Genomic DNA, 7,926 nt, shown 5'->3' with positions numbered 1-7,926 from the left:
TAACGACAAATGTATAAAGACAACTGTCGGTACAAGCACTCGATAGAAGTCTCGGGGACTACACCCACTGGGTTCACTGGGAGTGAACCCATTGCAAAAATCAATACCACCCAGTGGGTTACAGGAGTAAATAGTAAATACTTACTAGACTACTTACTCGGATTTCATCGCGCAGCTCCAAGCTCCGCTGGTACAAGGCCGCAACGGAGTCGTAATCCCTCTTGGCTTCTCCAGCCATCAACTCCGCCTGCACCATGGCCCCCTTGGCCGCTCCCACCTGCTCCTCTCGGACACACCGGATGCTGAATTGAGCATTCGACGAATCGGGAATCGTGGGAAGTTCCTGGGGCATCCCAAGATTCGTCCCAGTCGGTTCCTCACCCACCGGCACCGGTTCACTCAGTGGAGGCACTCCGGTCGGTGGAGCATCGGCGGCAGGGGCGGCAGCAGGAGGAGCAGCCTCAGGGACAGGCTCTAGGACAGGCTCCAGGACAGGCTCCACGGCCGGGTCGGCTCTGCCCTGGTCGTCCCCGTCCAGGCAAATCGCTCCTAACAAAGCAAATGACATGACGTCTCAGAAAAAGAAAGAATGACACGGTCTGCAGGAATAAAACACCCAACTCTCCTACAACACACCTGGCTGGGACGAAACGACGTTGTCCGTGTTCATGGGGTCGTCCCCCTGGCGGGCCGGAGAGGTTGCAGAAGTGGCGACCCTGTCGAGTGAAGTCCATTCGACTTGTAAAGCAGGAGTTCACTCGGATAACAGAAGGATCCGAAAGTTAGATTCACTTACGTGGATGTGACGGGGATGGCAACCCTCATTCGCGGCAGAGCCTTGCGAGGTTTGGGCCCACTCGGTTTGGGCGCCCTGGAAGACTGGCCGGCGGGCTCGGCAGCTGCGTCCCTAGCCCTTTTGGTGCCTCGAACACTCGGGGCCACCGTAGTAGCAGGCGGAGCACTCGACGACGCAGGAGGAGCTGAAGGGACGGCAGGCTCGTGTCGACGCTTACTCCGATGCTCCGACCGTGGAGGTGGCGAGTCGCGCTCTTCGTCCTCTTCCTCTTCCTCGCTGTCCTCCTCCTCCGACTCCCCGCTGTCGGAGACGTATTCGGCGCTCTCCACGCTCCCCTCCTGGCTGCCTTCCTCCTCTTCCTCCTCCGGATTCCCATTCGGGGCGGGGGAGAACCAGTTGGTCCACGCCTGCATAGAGTTCAATCGGAAACATTAGACATCACACGGAGATATAAGTAAATGACTGGAATCAAGACGATTCAATGCACTTGGCTGATGCCACTCACCTGATTTGGTGGAGGGTTGTCCGCGCTGTAAGGCGTCACTCGGCGGGCTCCTTTGGGGTTCTCACAGGGACCCGTGATTTGGAGCACCAACGAGGTCACCTTCTCCTCGAGTATGCCCACCACGTTGGTCCGAGTGGAATCCTCAGGCCCTATGTAGTCCCACATAGCGTGGTCGCGAGCCTGCAGAGGCTGGATCCGCCGACCGAGGAAGACTTCCAGCAGGTCTATACCGGTGACCCCTCTCCTGACAACGTCCACGAGTGCCTCAACCAAAGGCTGGATATCGTTCTTCTCGGCCTTCGAGAGCGCGAGTTGTTTGGGCGGAGCGGGACGGTCTAGACTAAACGGAGGCAGCCCAGTCGATGCATTCGGACAAGCTATGTCGTGGCAGTAGAACCACGTCGACTGCCAGTTCCTAACCGACTCGCTCAACTGGAGAGCGGGGTAGCTGCTGCGACTCTTCTTCTGGAACCCTAAACCCCCGCAGAGCTGGAGGAGGTGCGTCTTGTCGTCTGCCTGACTAAGACGTTTCATGGTTTGGGAGCGGGCGGAGAAGATGTGTTTGAATAAACCCCAATGGGGGGGGGCAACCGATAAAGCACTCAGACAAAACGATGAAGGCAGAAAGATGGGCGATGGCATTCGGAGGGAAGTGATGGAGTTGAGCACCAAAGTGGTTCATGATGCCTTTGAAGAAGGGATGCGGGGGAAGAGAAAAACCTTTGTGAACATGGCTGAGGAGCAAGACGCGTTCCCCTCCCATGGCGCCGGCTCGACCTCGTCGTCCGCCGGCAGCCTCCAGGACTTATGCACGAGCATGCCGTGCTTCACAAGCTCCAGCAGGGACCCCTCCGTCACCGTGGAGGGGAGGAAATCTCCTTGGATCCACCCCGCCGGCAGCGGCCGCTGCCGCCGTTGAGCAGCCGCCGCCTTGTTCTTCTTCTTCCTCGCCTCCATCTTGCTGGTCTGACCCTTGGTCATGGAGGCGACGGCGAGTCCTCGAGGAGGAGGAGGAGGAAGGAGCTTAGGTGCGCAGGGGGTGGCGTGGAAGACGGAGCAGGCGGGAGCGAAAGATTCGGCGAGCGTAACCGAGGAGTCTCGCCGCCCAGAGTTAAATAGAGCGCCGACTGGGTCACTGGCGAATGGGCCCGAAATCTTATCTGCCCGACCGGCCGCGGTGATATCAGTGGAGGAGTTGAAGGCGCGAGGATCGAGGAGTCAGGCGCTACTCGAGCGCGCTGACGTCGTCCCCGCTGAGCGCGCGGAACCCGAAATTTGAGATCCCGGAAAATCCGCTGCTGTAAGTTGACCGGTCGCGTCAAAAGATGCCGCGAAAGCACTCGATGCCCGACAGTTCGTTTCGCAAGCACCTCCACTCGGAGCGCTGGTCAAGAGAGATAAAATGGATAAAGACAAGCAACACCCAAGCCGAACCTAGTCCAGTCGGATCTGAACCTCAAGCACTGCTTCAGCGTTCCAACCCCAATCCATTCGGGGACTAATGATGGGGTCATAGTCCTAGGGTAGGGTCATCGGCCTGCCCTACATGTCCTACCCAAGGACTACCCCACACAAAGGACAGGACCTTAAGTCTACCCCGACTGAATTAAGGAGTCCCCATCATCCAGTCGGAGACTAGCATTCGGAGGGCACCAGGCCAACCGACTGGATACACTCGGTACATCGTAACCTCTCTAGAGGGAAACTGCCGTACGTTTTCGGGTGCGTTTATTAGCATTTAGAGCATACGTTACCGGTAACGTATGCATTCAATCGCCACTACTCCACCCCTGAGTCAGAACCGTTGTGGAGGGCAGCGCACTCTATATAAGCCGCCCTCTCCCACTGGTCAAAGGGTGAGCAAATCACTGTATTCCATATTACACTTGGTAACAAGCTCCAAGAGCACTGAGACGTAGGGCTGTTACCTCCACCGCAGAGGTGCCTGAACTCATACAACCTCGCCGTAGCTAAGACTCTGCCCATCTCATTCGTACCCTACACATCTACTGTCAGGCTTATACCCACGACACCTCCCATCTACAACTTCCCTGTAAAGGTGTAAATCGCCTTCAGCTTAAGAATGCAATCATTTTGGAGATTGGCGGCTCACGGACCTACAAAGGACAACATGTGACAGCTAGTATTTGCAAAATGTTTTGTGCCGATTTACAGATGAAGGGAATTGACCCTTACCAAAGATAGCTTGGGTCATGTTGGAGATATGCTTTTTTAAGCCGGAGAGTTCTTGCACGACAGCTTCTAGCTTCTCCACGGCTTGTTCCGCCTGCTTCATGATGGCGGCTTGATCAGCATGGGCTTTCTTCTCAAAAATTTGATGATCACCCTTCATTTTCTCCATGTCAGCAAGGGCCAACCGATATTTCTCTTCAGATTTAGCCCGAGCATCCTGCCGTTCGGGTAAGTTTTTATTCAAATCAGCTAAGGATGACTCGGCCGAGGTCAAGGATTCGTGCAAACAAATTTTGGGGAGGCAAGTTTCAAAACTGTTGCAAGCATCATCCCAGACACTTGGGGGCTAATGTATGATTCTTTTCAAAGTCATACAAAATTCAAGACCCGACTCATCTTTCAAAAGATGACCCGGCCCTTGGGGGCTACAGGCTGATTTTTTTTATCAAATTCAAGACCCGACTCATCTTTCAAAAGATGACCCGGCCCTTGGGGGCTACAGGTTGAAGTTTTTATCTAATTCAAGACCCGACTCATCTTTCAAAAGATGAACCAGCCCTTGGGGGCTACAGGTTGAAGTTTTTATCTAATTCAAGACCCGGCTCACCTTTCAAAAGATGACCCGGACCTTGGGGACAACAGGTTGAAGTTTTTATCTAATTGAAGACCCAACTCACCTTTCAAAAGATGACCCGACCCTTGGGGACTACAGGTTGAAGTTTTTATCTAAATCAAGACCCGGATCATCTTTCAAAAGATGACCCAAGGGCTGGCCCTTGGGGGCTACAGGTTGAAGTTTTTATCTAATTCGAGACCCGACTCATCTTTCAAAAGATGACCCGGCCCTTGGGGGCTACAGGTTGAAGTTTTTATCAAATTCAAGACCGGCTCATATTTCAAAACATGACTCGGCCCTTGGGGGTTACAGGTTGAAGTTTTTATCAAATTCAAGACCCGGCTTATCTTTCAAAAGATGACCTGGCCCTTGGGAGCTACAGGTTGAAGTTTTTATCAAATTGAAGACCCGGCTCATCTTTCAAAAGATGACCTGGCCCTTGGGGGCTACAGGTTGAAGTTTTTATCAAATTCAAAACCCGAATCATCTTTCAAAAGATGACCCGACCCTTGGGGGCTACGGGCAGATATGGGTCTCCCAGATAATGCAATGAACACAAATCATCAAAGAAAACTAGTCTCTGGAAGGCTAATGGGTGGAAATACAAATAACAAAGGACGTACCTCATCTTTGAACTGCATCATGTTGGCCAAGCTCTTCTCCATTTCATAGCTTGTTTCTAGGCGACTTACGAAGACAGAGTAGAGTTGTTCAAATTCAAGCTTCTCATAATTGGGAAGCTTCAGCTTGGTGATGTCTTGCTCTACAGAAGAGTGGGTCTCTTTGGATGCATGTTTTGTTAACACCGCTGTTGCAGGCTTAGAGTAGCCAGTACTAGTAACAACTATGGTATCTAGGTCTTCAGCCGCCTTGGAAGAGCTTGGCGGGTTAACAATTTCAGTGACCTCCTTCAGAGGGCTTGGAGAATCACTCCAGACATTAGGATAATCATGCGCTGGGTCTTCTGGAGTCGCCATTGGGTCTTCGTCAAGTTTTGGGACGGAGGTGCTCATACCAAAACCTCTACTCCTTTAGGAGCAGAAGAAAAGTCGCCAGTTTTCCTTTTCTTTGCTTGTGCTCTGAGATGAAAAGACACCAAAGTTAGGATAGATATCAGTATTGGGAAGGAAAAAGGTTAGTAAAAGGAACTTGCCCCTCAACACGAATCATTGGGGGGAGAGCCGACATTGTTGAGTTGCCAGATGAAGGAGGAGATACCTGATGGACAAGAGTTCAAGGAGTGAACGAACGATGAGCAACATTTTTCGTAGGAAGGGAAAGGTGTTAGCAGGGGTATACCTCACTTTGCCATTTTCGACCAGTTGTCTTCTCGGGTAACCAAGAAACTAAGTCGCTGGAATGGCTTCAGGTATGATGTTTGGGGGTATACCTCGCCTTCTTCAAAAGGAAATCAAGGTCGAGATGAGCATTTGGGTGAGACATGGGAACTTTTGCACAGATCCGCGTGACCGGCTTGAGAGAAGAAGTTGAGTCGGAACAAATAGAAATTACCTCGACGACGTCATCTTGGCTCTCATAGCCATCATCCTACGCACAAAGGTAACGGGGCATAAGCATAAGTCGGAACATAGTGATGACAAACAAAAGGTAAGTTTTTACCTCTAATTGTTCTTCGTCGGCTCGAGACTCGCCAACGACAGATGACTCCTTGGAGGCGGCTTGGTTGTTTTCTGGACAGTCACCTTTGGCCTTCGAGACCAAAATGTTGATCCTTTCTGATTGATAGAATAACAAGTTCAAATACGGAACATTGGTGAATATATTGAAAGAATAAAAAGAGGCGACTTAGGTTGTTACCGCGGGAGCCGAGTTGGAGAGGCAGAAAGGCTTGAGCCCAATCTTGGCGCAGTTCTCCAAAGGCTCGCTAGTTAACTTCTTGACCATTTCAACAATGTCTTCTTCAGAAAGTCTTGTATGGAAGTAACATTGGGGGTGGTTCAAGCTACCATCGTACTCACACATCAGGCCATCACGGCGACTCAGGGGCAGAATCCTCCACTCTACCCAACAGCGGATTAGGTCAATCCCAGTAAGCCCATTGTTGGTCAAAGACCTTAGCTGGGAGAAAGCAGGGATGAAGGTTGACTCTTCTTCTTCAGTCAGTTTCTCTGGCAGCTTGAAATCCATGGGCAAGCATTCGTCTCTATAACCCGGAAGTGGGTTCCCGTCGGGAGGAGACTTGTCACGGCAGTACAACCAAGACATTGCCCAGCCTTTTGGGATGGTTGGGTAGAGTGACGGGTGGGAACCCGCATTCGCGACGTCGTTGGATGTTAACCCCCCCCCCCACCAAGTTCCAAGCAGGGCCCGCTGGTGAATTCGGTCTGGCGGTTCAGATAGAAGAAATTCCCAAACAGCAGCATTGAGGGTTTTGTCTCCAGATAAGCCTCGCAAAACACCTGGAATTGGCAGAGGTTGCTGATAGAATTTGGCCCCAAGTCTTGAGGGTGAAGATTGAGGAAGTGCAAAACATCTCTAAAAAACTATGACCCGGGAGGCTTGAAGCCTCATTCAAGGTGATCAACAAAAACGACAACCTCCCCCTCGGTAGGGTGGGGAGTCGCCTCGCCTAGGGCGGTTCACCAGCCAACGACTTCCTTAGTGTCAATATAACCCGGCTTAACATATTTTTCAAGATATGCGTCGTTGACTTTGGTTGGTAACCAGTTGCATTTTGAGATATTGCCCATGACTACAAAGGAAGGAACAAGATGGTTTATTAGAAACCACGTAATTGTTAACCCGCCAGTTGGATAATCAAAGGCGTGTCTACAAGGATATTATGACTCGCCAATTCAGTAATCAAAGGCGTGTCTACTGGGATATTATGACTCGCCAATTCAGTAATCAAAGGCGTGTCTACAGGGATATTATGACTCGCCAATTCAGTAATCAAAGGCATATCTACATGGACATTATAGCGTACCTACGGGAATATACTAACTCGCCATGGTGGAAAGGGGTTTTTTCCCTAAGGGATATTACCGGAAGAGGGATAAAACATGTTTCTAGAAACGAGCAATAACTTACGGATCAACGGGTGGATCAAATTAAAGAAATAATGCCTGTCAAAATTACGGAAGTTATGAACATAGGAGTGCGACAGGGATGATATATGGATTCGTAAAGTAAGCACTAAAGTGGCTAGGTGATGCGGTGAAACTAACATGACTTATTACTATGAAGAATCTACAATAAACATATTGGATGGATTCAAGATAGAGGAGGAGGTGTTCATCGCATTCCGGGGCTAACCTAGAAAGACATGGAGATCCGAGGTCTAACCCTAAAAAAAGAAAAGATGTTTACCTGAAAGAGGAAGACGATGCAAGGAGATGGCTGCGGAGGATCCGCGACGGAGACCGCGCCTTTGACCGGCCTGGGGACGTCCGGACTGTGGTGGCCGGCGACGGAGCTTCGGGAACGGGGAGGAGGCCGAAGTGCGGTCGCGAGGAAGAAGAAGCTATTGAAGAGATGAAGTGGGGGTAGGTAACGGCGCCCCCACTACCCCTGCGGTTATTTAAAGGCCTGGTGCTGGAAAAGAAATGGCAGGCGCGGGAATAGAGGCGACAGATTGAAAACCAGCAATTATGGCGCCTGGATTTTCGGGATAACAATGTGAAGACGAAAAAGATCCGTGGGGCAATTATGTTAATGAATCCCGAAAATGGAGGGAAAAGATGATCTTATCAATAACTGACTTGGCGGCTCAAACAATCTGTGAGAGATGGTGGCTTGTCATTTGCCGAAGGATGGAAGTAGTACGTGTTTCCCAGAGTGAGCATGGGAGTTCGT

The sequence above is a fragment of the Hordeum vulgare genome, chromosome 1H (assembly GCF_904849725.1).
Source record: "Hordeum vulgare subsp. vulgare chromosome 1H, MorexV3_pseudomolecules_assembly, whole genome shotgun sequence".
Classification (NCBI taxonomy): Eukaryota; Viridiplantae; Streptophyta; class Magnoliopsida; order Poales; family Poaceae; genus Hordeum; species Hordeum vulgare.
This window is presented reverse-complemented; position numbering follows the sequence as displayed.